The sequence below is a fragment of the Wasmannia auropunctata genome, unplaced genomic scaffold (genome assembly GCF_000956235.1).
Source record: "Wasmannia auropunctata unplaced genomic scaffold, wasmannia.A_1.0 LD336097.1, whole genome shotgun sequence".
Classification (NCBI taxonomy): Eukaryota; Metazoa; Arthropoda; class Insecta; order Hymenoptera; family Formicidae; genus Wasmannia; species Wasmannia auropunctata.
This window is the reverse complement of record NW_012026793.1, coordinates 1766389-1790446: the sequence shown is the minus strand read 5'-3', so window position 1 is coordinate 1790446 and position 24058 is coordinate 1766389. Positions and strand designations below refer to the sequence as shown.

The following is a 24058-nucleotide window of genomic DNA, read 5'->3' as shown; positions in this document are numbered from 1 at the left end:
TCGACGTAGATTCTATCACGGTATAGAAATGTATTAACTTTGCTCTTAATTCAGACTTGTGTTCCCTGACGCGTGACTCGCCGCTTAAAAATGAAAAAGACAAGAAGCGACGATCGCGATCAACGAGCTAAATATGGCACGGCGTCCGTGTCTTCGTTTAATCACGGTTGACGAAACTACCGTTTCATCTTCTCGATCATCTTCATCTTCGCGACTTCTCCTTTTGCACGCTGGCTTCGCCTACGTGTCTCCGTCGCTTCGGCGCATCTCGCTCCTCTTTCCTTCCTTCCTCCTCCTCCTCCTGCTCCTCCTTTCTCCTTTCTGCCAGTTCTCACTCACTCTCGCCGCGCCGCGTTCCTCGCGCGACGTCCTTAATATTCTCTTCTCCCTTCCCTGACTCCTCCTTTTTTTTCGGGATCCTCCTGATCTCGTTTTACTTCGTTCTCCGCGCTCGGTGCCTTCCCTTTTTCTCTCTTCGACACCCGTCTCCTCGCCTCTTCTCTTCCTCCTTCTGTATCCCCGTCGTCTTTCTCCGCTTCACTCGGCTCCCGATCCTTCTTCCTCGGATCGACTCCCTGCCTCACATCGTGGTTCTTTTCTTTTGTTATCACACACGCGGGCAATACGCGAGTACGAAGACTACGAAGGCCGCCGCGCCGCGCCGCGCGCCGGTTCGGACTCAACGTTCCGCATCGTAATTGAAAGAGAACATGATAGATAAGGGCTCCTCGCATCTCGAACGAGAGGACGAAAGAAAGGGGCTGCAAAAAACGTATTCTTTAAGTCTCATGCACATCGCGGATTTTGCATTTTAAATTATTGAACAAAATTATCAATAAAGGCAATTAAAATCTGTGCTTACGTCACACTTGTATTTCCATTATTAAAAGAATTAAACGGATGCCAAGACTTTTTTTTATAAATTATGCTTGAAAATGTAATTAATACATAAACGTGTAAAATTTATAGCAAAAAGATAAGGATATTACCATATCTTGTTGATGAAGACCGATTAAAATGAGACTATTTTCAACCTTCTTTTTCGAGGAAAATTTCAGAAATTTGTTTTTGTATAATACCCTTTTTTCCACTTTTTAACCATCTGTGAAAACAATTGTGTGTTACAAGATGTAATTGTATCTCTTTTCTTTCTCTCCTTATCTAATTACTTTTTTGCTTTAAAAAGCTGCGCTTATTTTGCAACTGTGTGAGCGGCGCCTTAAAGTGGATTTAATCATGACGACAAGATACGAAGCAGAATGTTGCACAGTTGTCACATGCTTGCTACACGCTCGAGGATGCGGATACGTTTATTTTTTCGTTAACACGGATTGATCGATCACCGGCCGATACTTTTGTTTGTTACATCGAAACATTTAAGGCTCGGAAAGCCGGCGCGGACTTTGTATCCAACTTCCACACGGCGTTCCACACCGTAGATACTGCGTAACAAGAAAATACGTCTCACTAGACTTATCGCAGCTTCAAATCATTATCGGAATCTCATCTCTGTGTTTTTGTCGATTCAGAATTCACGCTTCAGTTTCCCTCCCGTGCGTTTAAAATCTGTATCATAAATAAAATTAAATTAGAGACGTGAAAAGAAATGAAAAGAAAATTTTTAATATTGTGCTGCCGAAGTTATTAATATTTTCAGATAGAAAGAGAATACGGTATCTCTTTTACAGCGATTCTCATCGCTGCCCTCGCTTGTCCCATCTGAATCTATCCCAACCGATTTACCTTCCGGAATGTACATATTTTTCCCTGCAGGATCCCCCTGCCATCGCCCGACCATTCCTCACCGCGTAAGAACATCCGCACGGTAGGATGCGGAACATTATGGGAATCGCATGGTCCACGAAGCGAGGACCATCTCGCGTTAGGTGGCGGCATGGTCTGGTTGAAGGGGGTGGAAAGTAGATTGGGAGGGTTCACACAAAGAGGCGAGAGGACGGTGGGGGGGGGGAGGAGGGTGGCCGGTTACATATAAAGCATAGGTCTCGAAACGAGACCTCGGGGTGCCGTGCCGCGTACCCAAGGGGTCCATGCTGGAAAAACTCAGCTGTTAACTGCTCCAGGCCGAGAGGCAACCCATCGACCTCCACCCTCACCTCCTCCTTATACACTACGTGTATATAAGCTGCGTGTGTTTGCGCGCACGCATTCGCAAAATAATGGAACAGAAGGATTTACGGGGGACAATTTAAATTAATGACACATAGGAACGCTCAATGGCGGTCCGGCGTAAGATTATACAGTTTGAAAATTTAACGCTGAACGCGCGCGCTGTTTACATTTTCTACGCTGTAATGTGTTGTGGTGATGATTTAATTTGTTATCGAGATTTTTAATAAAATTGAATGACCACCGCCGCACAGAGACAAGATCGTGAGATTGTCGTTTACTTTTGATGTGACGAATTCACCTCACTCGAATTGGAATTACCATTAGGTCGCGGATGAATTCGTAAGGGGCCGGAAATAAGTAACGAGATCGAGCGGTGAGAGGTGAAGAGGAGGAGGGAGAGGGGGAGGGGGCGTGACGAAAGGCCAGGGGACCAACAATCGGAAAACAGCGTTGTTGGTGGTCGGCTGTAGCCAACTGGCAGCAGCAGCCAGGAGCCGGCGACGCGAAAGTGCCGTTCGAGGATTCCTATTTCCCAGGATCCCACGGCTGCCATACGCGTCCGCCCGCAATACTCCGTCTTTCTCTGCACTGCGGTAATCATAATTACACCTGCGGGTGTCTTCTTATCGCCGCTCGCTCTCCCGTCCGATCCCTCTCGGCCCGCCGACCGCCATCCTTCGAGGATCCACCTTCCGTCCTCCTTCCGTGCGACTGTCCGCCGTTTCCGACTTCGTCCGTGGCAAGAAACCTCAATCTAAGACAAGAAACGATCTCTTCAACGATTCCGATTAGAGTTGTAAAGGATAAATCTTCGTCGAAATTTCAATCGCGTTTGATCGATGTACAGTTATTGTATGAATTATTTATATAGATATTATTACACGGAAAAAACGATTTCATTGAAAACTTTAAAATTTTGCTGGATACAGATCTGAAAATAAATTTTGTTGGGCTATACCAACCAAATTAGAATATTAAAAAGTTTTGATATTTTAGCAATCATTTTGAGTTTTCAATAACTCTTTTGATGAACCAGCAAAATTTTAGACCACTCAATAAAATCGCATTCTTTCTGTGCACACGTTTATTACACACATCCTACACCGCTCAAAAGTTTGGAACGTCTCTAAATTTTGAAAAGAAAGTTTAATCAACTTTATTCACTAACATTCTAAATGTATACGAAAGTTTATATTGTGTCAATTACAAATTTTATTCCAATAGTATGCTAAAAAATAAAAATTGATATCTTCAATGAAATATAATTGTATCTGTAACGAATTTTTAAAACGCGTTCTAAAAACTATAGAGAGCTCCTTTGAGTGCTAGTACATTATTACACATGGAAATTTATTTATTTCCGTACGTATATATATTACGTAATGGTATAATACATACACCATTTAATACGAAAGAAGAACACTTTACAACTGCAAGCATTTTTACAGGAATTTTACACTGCCCTGTATACTTAATGGAAACCGCACGTGTTTTATTAATATATTCCACCGTTCCCTTAAGCGTTGAGAAAAGGGCAAAAGGGAGAAAGGGCACGTATAAAAGTGGAAACTTTTGTGCCACATCGTACAGAATAATCGGAATCGACTACAACTCCGTTAAATCTTAATGCGCCCTTCTCTCCGGCTATCGCCGCAATTCTGATTAATCGCGTGGGCACCCTCGTTGGGAAAAGAGTCACTTCTCCCGCAGTCAACCGCCGAGACAGGATTTCGCGGATCGGATTCCGGAGGGTCGGGAAGGGACGTGAAGTACGGGAGTGGACGAGATCGCAATCCAGCATCGAAGGGAAGCGGATCGATGCGCATCTCGCGGAGAGGAGCAGCGCTTCTCGGTTAGCCCAAACGACGAATATATCCAGGGATCGAGGGGGTGGACGGCGGAGAGGGGGCGGGGGTGTAGATATAATGCATTGAATTAGACACAAATGCACCCTGGGCGCCAATTGGCCGGGCTTCCCGCGCTTCGCGCTCCATCTCTCCCTCGAGAGGGCCGCCGCCTCCTTCTCCGGGTATACCGCAGGATGATGCCCGGGCGCGATACCACGGACACGAGAGGAGAGAGCCCTTCTCTCGGTCGCGGCGCTCGAAATGAGCGCCGGCAAATCTCGGGTATTACGCTAACGCGCTTGTCAATAAATCCGGACGATATATTCTTTGCAGTCTCTTCCCCGTATATGTCCGTCCCCTCGTTCCTTGGAGGTATTTCTGAGCGCGAGTTCCGTAAGAAGGATATTGGTTTTTGCACGCTAGATATTTTTAAAAATTGTTTGTTTCTACACGGAAAAAACGGTTTTGTTGAAGTATTTGAAAATTTAGTTAGATATAAATCTGAAAATATAATTTTGTGGACTATCAAAATAATTATACAGGACGCTCAAGTTGATGGCTAGAAGATCAAGACTTTTTTGCAGTATTACAGTACTGCTTGAGCGTCCTTATACGTAATTATTTTGATGACCCAACAAAATTATATCCAGATTTATGTCTTGGAAAATAAAATTTTTTAGATAAATTTTTAGATACTTCAGAAAATTGTTCCTTTCGAGTATATTTTACATTTCGTATTATATTGTATATATATATTTAATATAAATCAATTAAATTTTTGTATTTGTGGAAAGAATAGAAACTTCGATCGCGTTCGTCTGATGTGATTCGATGATTGTACTTGCATGCTCGCGTTCAGACGGTGAAATATTATCGCTTCCTTGCCTAGATATCACGATTGCGGCAAAGAAATCGACACGGTTCGCCATGTTTTTTCGACGTTTAACCCACGGCGCGTATTCACCTGTAGGAGCAGAAACCAGATACTCCAATCATCTTGTCACGGTTTATAGAATTGTGTACAAAGGGTGGACCACAATAAACCGCCCTCGTAGGACACTCGCGTCCATAATCCGAGAATTGCGCCCGTGTAGAAGCACACATATATACTCGCTCTCTCACGAAATTCGTGATATTTCTGTATTACCCTTTCTTACTTTAGAAAATTTAAATTAAATTATTTCGTACGTCGAAATATAGAAATTTGTTAAAATAGAGATATCTAGAATAGAGATTTGTTTTGTATTAGAAAAAGTCGAATTTTAAGTAGATACCTAATTAGAATTTCGCATAATTACAGATTCTTCAGAGGTTTGATTTTTAAGATTAAATGATGTCTTTTTTTGAACATTAAAAAATGTCGAGTTAGCTATTATTTATAGCTATTAGTAACTATCATCTGGGCTTTTTTTCATCAAGATTATTATTACCAGACTTTTCTGAATATAGGGTGTTTGAATGACATCACGAATTATAATTTCCAATTATGATATCCAAATCGTTCGAATTGCAATCGTCGTGATTTAACATTCTGCATGTATTACCTGATGGCGAAGTCATTCGTCGATCTTCTCGAACTGCTCTCAGGCGTCCTCGTGGGAGGAGCGCTGTGCGCGCTCCTTAAGGATCCCACCGTCGCGAAGGGTTCGCCCTTCACGGCGCGCTCATACTTTGTTTTAAACCCCCCTCGCTATAGCGAACATATCGAGTTACACGCGCCACCTAATACCGGGCACAAATAAAGGGGACAAACACACAGCGGACCGCGGGCCCCATCGGTTCTCTCCGCGGACAGGATATCCATTCTATATTATACTAAATCGTCATCTCTCTCTATCTCTCTCTCTCTCTCGTGTTCTCTCCCCACCCTTCCTTCCGCCTTCCACCTTCGTCTTGCCTCCTCTGTCAATTCGAACCCGCGGTGGTCCGCGCCGCGCAGAGGGGAATCATCCGGCGAAAAGGGGTGACGGGCCCGAAGAAAGGGCGGCGCTCTGATTTTCGTCCTCGTGCGTGCCCCTTTGTGAGCGCCCCGCTCGCGGGACATCCGATACCGCCCTTCCGAATGGCAGGCATTAACCGCCGCGAAATGGAGCGAAACGGCCCGATTCGAGAGGATCCACAGGCGTCCCTTCGCCCCCTCCACCCCGCCGTAAACCCCCTCAGGAAACTTTAGAACATCCGCCGGAATTATCGATTCGCCTGCCGACCCCGCGTATCTTGGTCGCGCTTAATTACCTTAATTGCATCCACCGCGCTCCATGCAGGAGACGCAATTTTGAATCGACGGGTCTCGCGATCAACGTCATTTATTGCAATCAACATCGAAATCAAGATGGATATTCCGTTTCCTGAACTCGAAAACGCTATATACGGGTGAGATTCTATATAGAGTCTATAAAATTATTCTCTCTCGTGATGCTTAATCGACTCGGCGAAGTTTTCTCGCATAGAGAAACACACGTTCTCGATAATAAATAGACTCGCCGTTAGCAACTCCGAATTAACGATTGTCGCTTCAGCGATTATAAATTATCGCTCGTGTGTACGATGCGCTGTCCAGCGCGCACGGACAGCCAGGCAGTTTCAGTTTCGGACAGTTTGCGATCTTCCGAGTCATCGGTCAGTGCTCGATCGTCCGGATTGGCCCGAGATGAATGTTCCTGCGAGAGGAAGGAGCTCGCGTCAGGAGATACATAGATACCCGCGCGCGGATAAATCCGCTGGGAGACCGACGGGGAAACGCGCCGTCGTGTAGACGAGCGGCGGCAGAGGCGTATGCGGGAGGGTGCAGAACGGGCGTATCCCGGGTCCCGCGGGGCCCGCGTCGAGTAAGATTGGCTTCGGGGCTGCGGCCCCGCGGGATCGAGACTCAATTAAACTTTAAGATGATATGCGCCACCCCGCGTCGCCCTCCCCTCCCCCTCCGTCCCTCGCCGCCGTCTCGTTTCCGTCGTCGCCGCTCCGCCTCGATCTGTCTCATCGAAATCCTACGACCACGATTTCGACGACAACGACGACGACGATGACGACGAGGAAAATGGGGAATAAAGACCCACGAACCCCGACATAATTGACGCGCCGTCAATTTCTTAATTCAACCTCTTGTACAGTGATAAACATCGATTTGATCGTATCATCGCAAACTGTATCTGACACAATTTTTAACTTTAAAATATTAGAAATAGAAGCAGTTAAAAATATTATTATTTTATTGATAATATTAATTTATTAATTACTAATATTTTTTTCAACTTTCTATTTATCTTTGTATTTTCTATTAATATTCATCAATAATATGTGGCCAAGTAATCATATCTGGCTGCTTAAAAACATTTATATTATTCTTCTTATCTTTTATACATATATCAGTATAAATTACAGTTTTATTTTATTTTTATTATTATTGATGAACTCTCTGGATTTAATTACAATATTTTCACAGCAACGTTAAAATTGCCGAGATCATCATAAGATGATCTGTCTCGGTATTTCGCGTAAAGTAGTCATTCATTTGTCGAAATGGTTTTCTGTTGACGCCGAGGCTGATGGCGACTTTTGCGATTTAACGCGGTTTCCCGAGCCGATAAGTAAAACGCGGATAACACGGAGCCATCACTTTTACCGAAGTGTTTTACCTCGATCGGGCTATAAATAAAACGAGCGCGGCGTTACACTCTCTTCTGTTTCACAAAGAATCGCGAAGAGAGACGACAACGCGGCTATCGGTTAAAGAGCGCGGAGCGGAGGCCCGAGCCTTCCCACACTCCGGCCGCGACCGACCTCAGCCCGCGGAACTTTTCTTGCGTCCTTTGTCTTGTCACCTGAATTCTCCTCGCTCTGCTCCCACGGAAAACGTGACGTCGGTCGCCTTAACACTCGGAGACTCGACTCGATCCTCTCGTCCCAGATACCGGCTTCTCCTTCTGCGACGCGCGACGCAATATTCTGGACGATTAATTGTTGCGACAAAAACTACTTGTAGAACTTGTTATCAATGTTTACTGAAGAAAGTGGGTCCAAGAAGAGTCTTTAAAATTTTATTTCCTTTGAATTTACGCTGAGCACTCTTGAACATGTGACATCGAGAGTGGAAGGTCGAATAAAGATGTGCCGCGTAAAAGACTTGCAACTTTCATTACATTTCTGTATACAATTTCTGTCATATGTATTATTCGCATTTTTACGTTATGTTTTTATTGCCTTGTGTATTATTAGATTATATCCCCCCGTTTGTATTTTATAATACAAAACAATATAATATATATAATACAATATATATAATATGTATATATAATATAATGTATTGTCCAAATTATTATTTTATTTGCGATCTTCCACGCGAAAATTCTCGTCAGTAAACGCGTTCGCAGACAGGGAAACTATATACGTGTACTCGAGAACATTACGTAACTAGCGAAATCTAGTTGGTGCGTGATGCTCCAACTGCGTACAGCGCTCGTGCGTGACTAACGCGGAGGAAGTGCGTCTGTTTCTTTCTACGTATTATACGACGGTCACCAAATAAATGTCTCCGTGGTGTGGCTCGTGACAATGACACGACAGTTAACATGGTACCACCGGTCAGCGGGAGATCTCGTGGCTCCTGCGGGGGTCCAGCCACGAAGTTGGGTCCTAAGCACCGTCGGCTCTCACGCATGCCTTTGCCCTTCCCTCCAGTCTCTCCCACTGCCTCTCTCTCTCTTTTTCTCTCTCCCTTTCTCACCTTCCTGGGACTCTCTGATAAAGTTCGAATATCAAGGACCCCCTGCCGAGCGACACGGGAGACGGTGTCGCCCCGTTGTTGCTCTTGACACCCACGCTGTCTCTTGCTGCCTGCTCTGCTCGATTAAAATACCTATTTTCCTCTAATTCGACATAGGCGTAATCCGGCCCCAAATTAATGTCGTAATTTTCAATTACGACCGCCGTAAACTTCTATAACTTGCTCTTTGTTTTATTAATTAACCTTTTGTACATTAAATGTTTTATTCTGCTGAGACGAAAGTGTCACTTTTCAAATATCAAAAATCCGTGTATTCTCTAACTTTTTTATTTATAGGTGATTTGACAAATTGAATTAATTTTACTTCGAAAAAACTGTCAACCACTAGTATTTCTTATTGTTAATCTCCATATATAATTGATAAAATATTCTATGAATATTCACGTATAAGCTGTAAAGTACAAAATGTTTAAATTTAATTCAAACTCACACGATTTTCCTAGTTTTTCAGTCACTTATGCCCGAGGAGTCCAATCTAATTTGAAAAATACGCTTCGCAGCTGGAGGGATTTCTAGATAGTTGAAGATCAAAGAAAGAGAGAAGGGAAAAGGGAAAAAGATAGGTAGGAAGAGGGAAGTATAAAAGGATGGAGAGGGAGGACGCGAAGCGTAAGCGAATGAAGAGAGACGCGGTGAGAAAGAACGCGAATAGCAGGTCCCGGGAGATTAAGATGTCACGCGTATATACCCAGGGACAAATACGCCGAGCCGGGGAATACGTGCTGCGGCAGAAACCGGGGAACCTGAAGAACCTGCTGCGCTCGTGCCACCTCCGGTTCATGCCGCGAGGCTCCAGAAGATCCGAGAGGCGAACCCACCGCAGGGCCCTATCGGGATCTCGCATTCCTGCTCGCCGTCGCGCGACCCGCGGCGTAGATAAGCCCTTAACCGCAGATAAACCGCGCGCTTCTTCGCCCTTCTTCGCAGCTTCGACAAACCACGGGTGACGCGATCTCCGACAATCTCGGCGAATTGGTTGAGTCGAGAGCCCCGCAAATATCGATCGATATCTGCATTCCAGATTTTGCATTCCCTCTCAAAAAGGATTTCTGATAACGAGACAAGAAATCTTCTGATATTTAATCTTTATGCAATACAAAAGTAAAGCAATATTAAGATTAGATTAATATTATTAATAATTTCTATCTCCCTCGAAATAAGATTGACTTATTGTCTTTAGACGAGAGTAACACACATAAATTTAAATTTATATATTCTTACGTTTAGAATAAATCTTTATAACGCCGATTATAACGCATAATGCTAACGCCGTAATATTTATATGGCGCAAAAATGACTAGTGTGCTATTGTCTTTCTCTCTCATTTTATTCTAAATTTGAGAATTTTCCATTTAAGATTAAAATATTCCTCTCTCAACAATAAATATAATTGTCCCTATATCGATCCTATTTTAGTAAAGAATAGAATATCCGAAATAATATCCGGAAATCTTTTTGTAAGTGTATAGAAGTAACCACTCGATTTCCGAGGATTATTTGTTCAGTATGAAATCTTATTGCGAAGTCAATTCATATTCACAGTGTGCTGTTTATTTGTGTAGAGCATATAAACTGTTCCAGGCCTAACAAATATGCTTTCATCTAAAAGTTTCTCGGCCAATGGATGACCTTTCCTAGTAAAATGTGATGGTGTACTATAATACACGCGGTGTCCTTCTCCTTAACGAAAATCATCTACGATCTTCTTCCTAGTTTCCCCCCTTTTCGTCCCATTCTTCCCGACAACTGTGTTACCTTCTTTCCTTCTCCCTCGCCTCCTCGCCGCCTACCCCTTCGCCGCTTTCTTTCATTTATTTTTACGCGGTCTTCCTCGTTCCGCCTACCACCGCACTCCTCGCCTCCGTTTCGTAAGCGTATGCACGCGCACGCGTTGCTCGAGAACCGAGAGGCTCTTAATCTTGGCACCATTCCCCGGGGAGATTGTAATCTGAGATCCAGGTACGCGCGCGACGCCTCGGGCACCCACGAGGAGGCACCTATCTATACCCACCGCGAGAGTGTGCCTAACGAGGATCCATCTTTATTCCACCACGAGTAGCGCGCTCCCCCCTCGATAGCCGAGATCGTTGCGCAATTGCCCGATTCGCGTCGGGCTTAATGGAGTTTATTTATAAAAGCGAGAGATAATTTATTCCTACATGACGCCTAATTTTTCATACGTTTGGCGTTTACTAAGCTCCTTTCTTCCCCTACTTCCCATCTTCTTCATCAAGCTTTTTCTTTATGATGCATTTCAAACCCAACGATTTTATTTAAAAAAATAGCATAACTTTCTTTTATGAAGATTCTTATTTCTTTCATTTTAGATATGAATATTAATTTTATTTTTATTTTTGTAATATGTATTTTTGAGATTAAAATTAACAGGTTTTATATTAAAAGAGCGCGATTTATATTTCCTTGTGTATGTTTTGCGAAATTGTTATAAGTTGGCCATACGCATTTGTTTCAAATTTACGCGACGTTGCGTGAAAAAAGTGTGAATCGTAGGATCAGAAATCTTTTTTTCCTTTGTTCGAGACGAGGGATCAGCGCTCCTGTTATTCCATCGCGCTATATGTATCTCGAAGCAACAAGTAGTATCGTATGTTCAAACATACCTACGACACATTTAAGTCGATATAATCGCCGCGTTAACCTTCGACCCTCGTATGTTTCTGATGAATCTCTGATCTCGTTTCCCCTGAGCAAAAGTAAAAATCTAGAAACGAATAAGACAATACGTAAATTAATAAGATATAATACATATTGATTTTGTTTAAAGGTAATCGATATCGTATGGGATTACCTCAATAAAATCGGTATCGATGGATTTTGAAAACAATTTTTCCAGCGCGAAATGAGATATACGGCTTCTATTTAATTATAAAACAGAAAAAGAGAGTGAAATTTACAAAGAAGAGATTTTTAACTGGAAGGATCGTAGGCTCTTAATTAAGCTGGTTCCACTAATTTAATAGCAAATACCGCGAGAACAGCGGTTTTACTGTCGATCGATTCGCTCAAATTTTTTTCTATTATCGTAATCCGTAGAAGCAGTAAAAAGCTGAGGATCTCGCGGTTTAGCACTTTCCCGAGTCGGATGAAAGTCTCCCCGCCATGGCAGCCTGCCGAAACTTTCTTTGCGAAACTTCGATTTCGATATCACGGCGGATGTCGATTTATGACATCCAATCAGAAACACTCGCAGGACAATGGCGAGTGAAAACAATTGTCTGTTCCCTTGCTCATCCGACGGACATTTTCAGCTCTCCGATCTCGATCTCTTTGATTGACACGTTAAGTAACGAAATCTTTAGATTAAATTTTCTCACGACATCTAATCCGAATTTCTCCTCGTCGGAAATTTTGCTCGAAAAACTCCACATTTTCACATTAATCATATTGTCCGACAAATTTAATTTTTTTTTTATTACTACAAATTGTCTGGTTTGTGGTATAAAATTCGTGTCTGGCAGTGTTATTAAATTATTAAATTAGTTAAATTTTTTTATTAGAATTTTTGACATTTATAATAAAAATGAACATAATTTTTTTTCATCGTGATATGAATGATTTATATCTGCCGCTGTGATGTTTAAAGTTACCAACAAAGTTGGGTTACCAATTTTGTTGGTAGCCCAACAGACCAGAAAGCTAATACGGATCTTAATTGTATCAGAAACAAAATTATATCGTCGTCGGGCCGAGAAGTCGAGAGTGGTTGTGCTCTTACCGAAAGCTTCGGTCCAGCGATCGCGAGGGCAGTGGCTGCAGGTGCTACTTACTCGTGAAATAGATTGTGCGGCTTTGTCAGGTGCCTTCTTGCAGTTGCTTTTTTGTTTGTTTTTTTTTACAGCTTATATACTCGCGCACCGAGCGAGCACTCCACTCTCGAGGGGGGAACAGGTGAGTCCCAATCTCGACGTACCTCGATGATCCCCGCAATCGATGCGTGACCGAAGGGCACGCGCCGTGATGGATCCACCCTTCGCAGTATACATATATACCAAACTAAATAATGTTATGCACCGCTGAGCTGCAATCTCAAATCGATCGGTAATCAAACTTCTCTAGCGACAAATGTTATACATTTTTAATCATCCAAAAGCATTGAGTTATGCATAACAATTTACGTAAAAAATATATATATATATAACAACTTAAATAAATAAAAAATTTATTTATTTATTTTGAACGCAAGTAGATTCGGAAATTGCTGTTGAAAGCAGATACATGCACGAAAATGACTGCTTAATGCGTTAATAGTGGCGTTGAGGTGTGCCAGGTGTAACCGGTGAAATCGAAATTATCGACACGCCCGTACAGTTCAGGTAATATCGTAGGTGGTTACGGGCGGTGCGGGGCGTTTGTTTTTCAGCGACGCGTCCGCAGAGAGGCCCGGTTGCAGGAAATAAACGGTCCAGTGGGCCTTAATGACGGTCGCGGCGGCGGTCGCGTCGAATCCCTCGGGACGAAATCCCTTGAAGCGGCCGGCTTTGATATCGGGGCCCCCCAACAACGTATTAAGAGCTCACCTGCCCGACCTCGTCGCGGTCGACAATACCGTGCGCGTTTCGTTCCGTTCGGCGAAAAAATATAGTTAGGGATCCCTCCGGGATGAAATGCCCGAAAAGATGCGTACGTTCGAACGGGGTGCCAGTGAGTCTTGGAGCAAGGGAACGTCCGGAAAAAAATTAATGAGTTCGTATCACGACCACGCGGTACGAACCACGAAGAGGACGCTGAAAGGCTCGATTTTCTAGAAATAGCGTGGATTAGTTCTGCCAGAAGAGCGTACAGTATCGGAACTTTTAATGTATTAATAATTGAAAGACGAGCATATCCTGTCTCGACGGAAACAATATAAAAATTTAGTTAACATTTTAGATTCTTTGGGATTTAGAATATTGATTTAAATTAATGGAAATTAAATAATAATTGGAAAATTATGTGGTATTTAATTATATACCAAGATAAATGGAACATTTAACTGATTACTAAAAATAGTTGTTTATCAAACGAATATAGAAATTTGCGAAGAAATTTTTAAATCTTCAATACAAGGAGTCCATCATCGGAGATAATCAATAGATCGTTAGATTTTGCGGTAGGTGCGCTAATGGGCGATATGGGCGGCCCATTGATCGGCGGACTCTGCTGACCCTAAAACCTCGCTACCGGATTTTTCCGGAGTTCGGACCCAAAATCATTTAGTCAGCATCGTGTAAATTCTTCCATTAGTTACGCCACACAGGGGGTTTCCACCAGAATGTGCCAGTCATTCTTGAAACATCTTTGAAAGGATCCTCTCAAAGGATCGATAACACATTGTAGTTTTTGATGAATTCTCGGCGTAACATTTAAAGATCCATCCTCTAAATCTAGCATCGCTCCCTAAATACATCTTTTAACATCTTGTAAGAAATACAGCCCAGCAATAATTTGATAGATGCATATTAACTGCATACACTAAAAATCCAAAGTATGTACAAAGTGCCGCATTCATATATATAAAAAATGACACACTATACTGTAATAAAAATATAAATTTATCCATTTAAATATTTTATTTTTACATAAGGCACTTTTTATACACTATGGATTTATAATGTATATGTACATCTGTATATAATAATAATTATTATAATATTATATTATTAAACGATTTCATTACGTGTTTACTTTTGTAACGTCTATGTTTGTTCATGCATTTTCGTTCTTATTTACTTCGTACTTATTTACTTATTTCGTTCTCATTTATTTTTATCTGGGATGGCACGCCACTTATCCAGTGTTATCAGACCTTGATTCGTTTTCAACACACAATTGTAGATAATTCTAAACTTTCCTCGACGCGTTACCACGTATAGTGTCCGGTGCTAATTAACACTCCGGAAGACAAGCGCTTCCTGTCTCTCGCCACTAATCCAACGTCTTAAAGCCCGCCAGTTCGCTAATGCCCCGGGCGACTTAAGACTTAAGAACGGGGTGTCTCGCCTATTCTCCGCCAAGACAAACGGTCGGAGGGTGCATCGTACTCTAAGAGGGTGTAAAGGCACTTCCGGTCAGCTCGCTTCCTGCGTAACTCACTTCGGCCACGGGTCAGGAAGTCATCTCGATGAAATGGCTGCGTTCGGGTTTAAATTTACCGTTTCTTGGCAACAACGGCAACCGAGGCCGCTAAGATAATTATAATTAATGAGTCACAGAAAAATATATCCAAAGACAGCCTTCAATGATTACGAAAAATTATAAAAAATAAAATATGAGAAATTAGAAATCTCATTACATATTTATATTTATAATAATTATATTTACGTCCTATTTCTTATAATTTTACATAGGTACGTCATAAAAAGGATAAGTATTTATAGGTACATTGGGCTGAAAAGAACAAAGAGCGCATCTTCGCGCGATACTCATTTCTAAATAAATAAATTATTTCGATTTTTCGTCGGACTCGCTCGAGAAAGTCATGAGAAACGACGGATACGATGCGCCACTTCCGCGTCTCGCGGATCTCCTCCGAGATGCTCGCGTGAGAAAGTCTCAATCTAATAAATTCATGAAGGAACGTCGCCGTACGGTCTGGTCGCCCGCGTTCTCACAGGCCTTCGTGAATATCGAGGCGCGCGATTCCTACGGTTTCCGTGTGATCTGCCGACCGCAAATAGCGAAACGGTAATGCGGCGAGGCGGCGTGCAGGCTTCGCGTCTCCAAGCGAGAAGCACGCCTTGTCGTGGGGGGAGGAGGGGGGAGAGGGATTTATCTTCTCGTCTCGCGGATCGAAAGCGTATCGAATGAAATAGATTTCGCGTAAGTGAGACTGGCGAAATTACTGGGCGCCTCTCATCAAGGGTTCAACCGCAGACCGCAATTTTACGCGAAACGCGCGAAGTCGCACCTTAGCGCGCTCTTCATGCAACTCGGAAGAGAGATGCTGATTCTTCACCAAAAGCATGCTATCTCGTAATACAGCCTTTAGTCATAAGTATAAAGCACTCTCAATTGCATTGCATATTATTTTCTTGAAAAAGGAAAGAACGATTTTCCTGAAGGATCAAAAATTTTGCTGAAAACAAATCTGAAAATAAATCTTGTTGCAAACGCAAAATAGTAGCTACGATATAAAATTTTTTTATATTCCGATATAATTGTTTTTTTTTTACAGTTTAACAAAATTTATTTTCCGATTTGTATCCAGCAAAATTTTCGATTTTTTATGAAAATCGTTTTTTTTTTTCATATGGTGACAAAAACTGAAGGCTAACAAAATATTAAAATTGTTAGAAAAATAAATATTATTTTTCAATAATACTCACTGTTTTTTAATTTGTTTTTCGTTAAATACACAATAGAATGTTTACGTGAATTTATGGTGATTCTTTATAGTTTTATACCTATATAGCTGTAATTGAATTCAACATATTTTTTCATATCTCGATCATATCTCACCTGTCATAAAAAGATCTTCACATGCATAACGTGTCTTACGACACATCAATGATTTCGTCTGGGTTTTTCCTTTGAATAGTACGATCGCACGACGAACTCTTTGTGAGTCGGCCAACGAGCGAATCGACGATCACGGCCGATTCATTGACGAATCTTTCGCGTGTGAGCATCGCCTAACACGCGCGCATCGCCGGATGGCTATGAATGAAATCGCGCGTGGCGCGTCCTCCCGCGACGTGCGGTGGTGGGAGCCGGGATGCGTTGCGTAACGTTGCACGTGTGGGTGGTAAGCGCGCGCGTGTGGGAACGTGGTCGCGGCGGTAAGGAGAAAACGCGTGCACACACATACACCACCGGAGCGAGCGAGAGACGCTCCGGCACGGACGGAGAGCCGACGGTGGCGTAGGCGGAGTCGCTCGCAGCATCGTCTTCGCTCGCACATGCGCCTTATTAAGGTGCCTCCCACAACGTCGCTCGGTCGCGCGGAATTACGGAGAATTCCACGCGTCGCAAGTTTCCGTAGTCGCGGTTACCGTCGCCCTTATCGCGCATCCTCATTAACGGGGTCCAAGCGACTCCGTTTCCTCCGTTTTTTTTCCTTCTCGCGCCGAGGTCGATCCCTTGACAAATTGCGCGTCTGTCGACTCCCTCTCTTTCTCTTCTCCTTCGCGGTCGCGAATGCCGGCTCTTAACGGGACTTGAGGTGCTTCGTCGTTTAAGGGTGTAAAATCGTGAGAGCGCAAATATAATCCGTAGACAAAGGCATTATCGCAGTCGTTTAAGATAACTCGTGCGTGCTTGGACGTGCGTGCTCGGACGTGCGTGCCTAAGACAACGATCTCTAAGGCTAATCTCTCTCTCCTCCCCCCCCCTCTCTCTCTCTCTCTCTCTCTCTCTCTCTCTCTCTCTCTCTCTCTCTCTCTCTCTCTCTCTCTCTCTCTCTCTCTCTCTCTCTCTCTCTCTGCTTTTTATTGTTTCGGTTTACGGTTTTACCTCGATAGCACAGATCGCACGGTTTTCGTCTCGATTAGAATCGAATAAACTCGTTTGCATGATCCGGTCCACTTCGGCGATAGATTGATCGAGCGATGTTACCGCAAACTATTGAAGTCATTAGACCGTCGATGACAGGTCTACCACGAAAACGTCGCAAAAAAGATTACGATGGAGTTGGGTAAAATAAATACGATGTAGACGACTCTAATAGTCCTAACGTTTAAAAAATATTAAGAGAGATCTTTATTTATTACATATTAACATTTTTTTGGGCTGAATCATAAATGGAAATTCATAAATGGAAATGAATCATAAATGGAAGTTAAAATAAATTTCTGATGGGAAATTAATTTAATTTGTTTTTTGTTTTACGTAAATTTTCTGAAAAACTAGGTGAAGACTTGTTTGATAATATTTAGTTCGAAAAATCTCATAGCCAGGGGAATTCCATTTTACATTGTATGAAGAAATCATTAAGTGGTTTCTCAACTCATTCCAACGTTTGGCAACGTGACACGTATATAAATAATGAACACGTCGCCGCAGGAATTATAAGGAAACGTATCGATCGGAGCGCCGGAGGTGGCGAAAAATAAAAGGGAAAGAAAAGAAGAGAAAGAGAGGGAAAGAGAGGAAAGACATCGGGGACCACCTAATGCCGCGATCGCAATGAGATAAATAATCGCGATGGGTGGGCGCCGGCGCCTTCCTGAACGCGGAGCTTACGAGTTACGGACCGCGCCGCACCTTATGGGTCCCCATAGGGTGCCCGGTGCTCGCTGTCGCTATGCGTACCCCATAAGGTGGTACAGAGCTCCAGCCGCGTGTGAGAATCCATTCCGCGCGATTTCACAGGGCTCGCGGGGGGGCCCCCTCAACACCGAAATTCACCTTTTTTCTATCCCCTTCTTCCCCCCGATTGCTTCCCTTCTTCTTCTTCGTGTTTTTGAAGTCTTTCTCAAGAACCCTGTCGCGTAAACTCAGGGCCTCCCCGCGACGAGCGAATGCTGGATTAGAAAGCTAAAAATTAGGCTGTGTAAAACATATCTTTATTCGGCATCCAATAACACTACGCATTATTTACGGAGTTACGTAAAACAAGCAATGGATGTAATTATAATGTAATAATTATAATTATAGTTTAATAGGATTCAATAATTATAATTATAATTATAATTATTTGATCCTACTAAACTATTCGTAATAATATGACTATTTTCCAGAAAATTTTGATCTACATTGTAAGAACAATTTTTGTTGAAAGATCTGAAATTTAGCTGAATACAAAATTGAAAATAAATTTGTTAGACCATTAAAATAATTATGTTGAAAACTCAATATTGATGAGCAATGCTACACAAAATTTTGATATTCTAACAATTAGAATTTCCAGTATAAATTATTTTGATGGGCCAACGAAATTATTTTTAAATTTATAATATCCAGTTAAATTCTAAATCTTCTAGCACGTAAAAAAATTTATCTCGGCGTACATATATTTAAATATTTCCAATGTTGCTTTATGTGCTCCATTTTTCCTAACACCAGTCCACAAACCTTAATCGACGACGCAGGCAATTTTCTCCGGCGCAAGGCGGGAGACTCATTTTCTGCGGCGCTAACCGAACGGTAACGGCACTCTTTCGTGGTCGAATACCCCGTTGAAAGTTTCCTGATCGGCGCTTTTGTGGCATTAGCCGCGGGTAAACAAGTCGCCTTGCGTACGAAATCGCCGTGAATTCGACAGGCCGCGGAGAGTCCGATTGTTCGCGCGAATCGCAACGCTGGGTGCGAAGAAGTGGTAGCCGTGGAAAAAGCGATTGCACGCGATTTAGAGGCTCCAATGAGCGAGACGGTCGTTACACCCGCGATACCATCTAAATAAATAGGAGACCCAGTAATAAATAGGGGACATAAATTGACTGTATAATTAATTAATGCAATCGCGATTAATTAATTAATATAAATACACGGGCGAATCGGTAAGAAAGCTGCACCTCCAGCCGGCGTTTCATCTTTTTTTTTTATTTCTCTCCTTTTAATAAAAAAAATAAATATATATCTTTTTTATCATAGTCTTAATTGACATGTTTTTTATTCTCTTGAAGCTCCCTTTCGCAAAAGATACAAAGTCGTCGAAGAAGAAGGCTCCTTTCATGTTGAGTTGATCCTCGCGACTCGCGGATCACGCTCGCGCGCTAAGAACGATCCTCTTCGGGGTCCGTGCGCGCGTGCGAGGTGGTGGATTAGGTGGAGGAGCCGGTTACGAGAAAGGTTAAATAGGTGCCGGGTGGCGGTGGTTCTCTGAAGGTGGGTGTACTCGTTAGTGTGTGAGCCCGCCTACCGTCCAATGCGGTGGCTGGTTTCCCAGAGGACTCCCTGGCCTCTCTCTGGTGCGGCTTTTCGCGGTCCCCTCTCTCTTTCCTTCTTCGCCGCCGTCGTTTTCTGTCGGTACACCACTTCGGTGGAGAACCTCGACCGTGCGTATGTGAGTGTGTGTGTGTGTGTGTATGTGTACGTGCGTACACGTATCGTGCGTGTGTACGCGTGTGCGTGCACACACGCGCGTCTCGCTTTTGCATCGCGCGCGATAATAGTCACGGGTGGGACCCCCTTGACGGCGCGCTCTCGCCTCGGGAGATCGCCCGAGATACCGGTGGTCGACTACTGACGGAGGCCCCGCAGTTCTCAGAGCATCGCGATCGACGGTGGATCGATCGCCGCCGGACTCGCGCGGATCCGAACCGACCCGACCGATAGGATCCAGCGGTGAAGAGGCTCGACGCGAACACGACAGTTACATCGGAGTACCCTAAGTGCCTGATCACTCGACGAATAATCGCGGAACGGAGAACCAAGAAAGTGATCGAGAAAGAGAGAGAGAGAGAGAGAGAGAGAGACACTTAACGAACGAGTTGGACTAAAATTGTGACGATCGAATTGAATTTGAGAAACGCTCACCTGTGTCACTTGAGATTTGACGTGCAGAATGTGCGGTGGGAATTTTTTTGAAGTATTTTAAAGAGACATCACAGGAACGAATGGACAGTGCCTTAAATCGGGATCATCGTGTGAGCTGTTATAGTTAATTGACATCCGAAGCCGTTTAGTTTCATAACGACATTTTAATCGATATGCTTTAACGACATTTGGATTGATATTCTCATTGCTACCAGCAGTCAGCCTTGTTAGCGGGCTTATCGATCCGGTCGACGTGACCTCAGCCGATTCACTGGATCACCAGGTACTCTCCGCACCGATTTCACTTGCCTTACTTCGAACAACGGCGATCTCGATGTTTACGATTTATGATCTAGAATTCATTGATCCGATTCGATGATGATAGTTTAATTTAATAATTTGAACACGTGATGTGGACGTTTTGTTAACGAATCGAAGATCGATCGAGGTGAACGCTAGGAAACAAGGACAAGATGCTCTTCAAAGGCAACAGTTCACGGCTGGAATTGCTGATAGGAAAGATCCACGCGCACAAGGAACCGTCGCAGGACGAGCAACACAAGTCTAAAGGTCTGAACGTAACTTCTCTCTCTTTCTCTCCCGTTGTCTTTTTTCTATCTGTCTGATTTTCATCTATACCTGAAGTTTCGCCACTTTTCCACGAAGTTTAACATTATCGTCGCGCACCCTTCATCTCGTTCCACAACTTTTCATTCGCCACCACCGCTGAATTTCAACTGCGGTTCACGCGAGGAATGTTTTACTTGATGAATTTGTCAAAAATTCGGGCTATTTGGAATTATTGAAAATGTAAAAGGTGATATTATCGAAGCTCTAGTAAGTCCCGATACGAAGGTGATTCTCGCCTCGAAATCGAATTTGGAATTCAGTTTATATTGATTCGGGACACGATTTAGAGCAGGCAACTCTCTCGCTATCTGACTGTTATTCACATTCCTTGTACTTATTTCTTCCGCATAATAGGAAGGAATTTAATACGTACGCGATTCATTTAGCTATTGTCGCAGCCTAGCATTATCACTGCGATACGACGATCAATATGACGAAAAAGGCATTTATAATCGCGTCTCGTTTCATCGACACTTCTCGCGGTGGTCACTCTTTCTTCTATCTTTTCTTGTTTCTGGTTCCCTCGCCTCGATCAGAAGTTGCTGACTAATCGCGCTCCGTTAAAGCCGACACGTGGCGGCGTTACACGTGCAGAATCCGAGCCCTTGAAACGCGACATGATACATCATTTTATTCTACTTAAGTATAACGTGATTCTAATTTTAACTTAAATATATATAATAACTTTGGCGTTTCTAATCTTGTTTAAATATAACTTACCTAAATTTATATATAATTGTCAAGCGTCATTCACATGACTCTATATCAACTAGCAAATCCGCTTGCTTGGAAACAAAAACTGAAAAAAAGCTTACCCTCTCGCCTTCTATTTCCCTTTCACTTTCGATATTTCTCTGATTGGATTTTCGGACTCTGAAATCCTCAAATCGCCCGCGTGTAAATTAAATCCGGCAAGATAACGTGAAATATTATTACGCGCGCGAATCTCCCCGTGACAAATGTTCATCCTCGTGCGATATAAGTAACCGATATGTAATCACACTCACATCGGACGTGTTTAAGCGTGCTGCGATGAATGACGATCGCCAGGAACAAGTTGATACAAAATGGTTTTCTGACGAGCGCGCTATTAAACTCTGTCTTCGGTAACAGCGGCGATAATTTTGCTCCGTAATTGCTAGTGGACAGCGTGAATAGTTAACTATGGCACGAGACGCTGCTTGATGTCAAACACCAATGTCAATGCTCGAAACGGTCGCGCGAAATCTGAACGTCCTATTAAATTAAAGTACGGTACAATGACGTCCCGTTAATTTTTGAAATCGTCAAAGTGACTAAGAAAATATTCCCGACGATCCTAAAATCAAATTTATTAGTCAGGAAGATCTCCAATGATTTCGAATCTTACATAATAAAGTCCATTCATTTCGCATGTATTAAATGAACGAAACGCGATGCAATCGCATAAGAATTCAGAAAACTTTCGGTTTCTTTAGAACCGGTCTCATCATCTCCGATTACTGTATACATAATCGACCAATCAAGTTAATCGAGAATAGTGAGATCGGTCCTTAAAAAATGCTCACAGAGACACTGGTCGGAAAATCAGGCTAGATAGAAGATCAAGAAAAGCTAAACGTTTTCCTTATTTTCTCGGTTCACGCGTTGCCGCCGCGGGTCCGCCCTACGCCACTGGCGCGAAAATCCGCGCGAGGCACGCGCGATCCGGCATAAGTCACAATTAACGAAGGCGTTAAGTCGGGCCCCTATTAATAAGCGTCGTCGAAGCGCTCCTATAAATAGTCCCGGGGGGCACGAGGCGACAACAGGACCGTCAGCGGGGACGCGGCGCGATGCGCCGGCACAGGTCGCCAACGCGTGCATCGGCAGCCCGTGCCGCTTAAATGCGCCTATTTTCGCCTCGATGACACATCGTCGCCGATCGGACACGATCCGTGGGCTAAATAAGAGTCTCTCTCTTTTGAACCGAGCGGTCTCTCCCCCTCGAGCCACCCCCGACATTTCGCGCTCTCTCGCTCATATCGTGCGGTATGTAGAGTGTCCGTAGGTCAAGGCATCGATTGTGTATCTTGAAACGTGAAAATTACAAAAATGAGCGAATTTACTAGATATTGGCCATATGAAATTAAAAATATTCTAGTGGATGTGCTCATGACTTTTGTAATTTTCAACTTATTTCAAGATACACTATTGAGGGCCAGCTGAACGTTTTCGCCCTATGTGTCTAGGAATTCCTGCGGGAATCGCTCAACGTTAAGTTTGACGTATGACGATTACATAATAGGCGACAAATCGCACCCTTGCTTCAAAAGTGATTCGAAAAACGTGATTTCCGAATTATTACCATGAATAAATTAGGTAAAATAATATTGCCTTATCAATCATCAAAAGTCTGACAGTTAATTTTTTTTTGTTGTATCACTTTTGAAGCAAGGGTGCGAAATACGTTTTCTATTAATAGGTTAATTTGCCAAAATGCTTCTCTAGTGCTTCTGTTGCACGCGCAGTTCACGTTCCTCCACACCTAGACAGCCTTTCTCCACTGTAGCTCTTCTCAGCGTCCACTCGAAGAGTCATCGGAACGCGTGAGTCAGTCGCAGTGCCAATTGGGCGAACGCCTCAATAGGTGCTCGCGTGTTGCGCAACGTGAAAAAAAAATAAGAGTCCCTTGTCTCTCTTGGAATATGAACCACGTCTGTTTACACGATATACAAATACATGCTTCATCTTGAAAATTGTATGTAAAAATTTTATTTTTTACTTTTATTAATTGCATTTATTTTCTGAAGACAGGTATTTAAATTTATAAAACAACTTTAAAATTAAAAAAAAACGCGATTTCTCCGATATGTACTTATTCGAATCCCGTGTCTTTCGAGCGGCATGATCGTGATTCGCGCGGAAACGCGCCTGGGCGACGTCCTTCTGGGAGAGGAAGAGACCGAGCGTCTCGCGCGAGGATGACGCGCGTGGGTGGAGGATGCGAGCCATTTACGCGGCATCCACGACGACGTATCACGATCTCGTCGCGTCTCTCATACACATCTTCTGGGTGGCGGTCCTTGTCTCTCTCTCACGCGCACGCGCGCTCATATAGCGTGGACTGGGATTCCGCAAAGTCTGTTAAATCGACTCGTGGGTGTCGATCCATCGCCGACGGGGGGCCGACGACAAATGAGGAAACGGCCAACTAGCCGAGTCATTTCCACCATTTAGCGGCGCGCCTCGCCCTCGCTCTCTATCACGAAGTGTGCAGTGCAGCGATCTCTCT

The 24058-nt window shown here is 43.3% G+C and overlaps 1 protein-coding gene across 1 annotated transcript in view; it reads left to right on the top strand.

Annotated features, from left to right (window-relative positions):
* Positions 1-24058, top strand: part of LOC105462602 (zinc finger protein 423 homolog) — an 84174-nt gene that overhangs the window by 43997 nt on the left and 16119 nt on the right. The window lies entirely within an intron of this gene.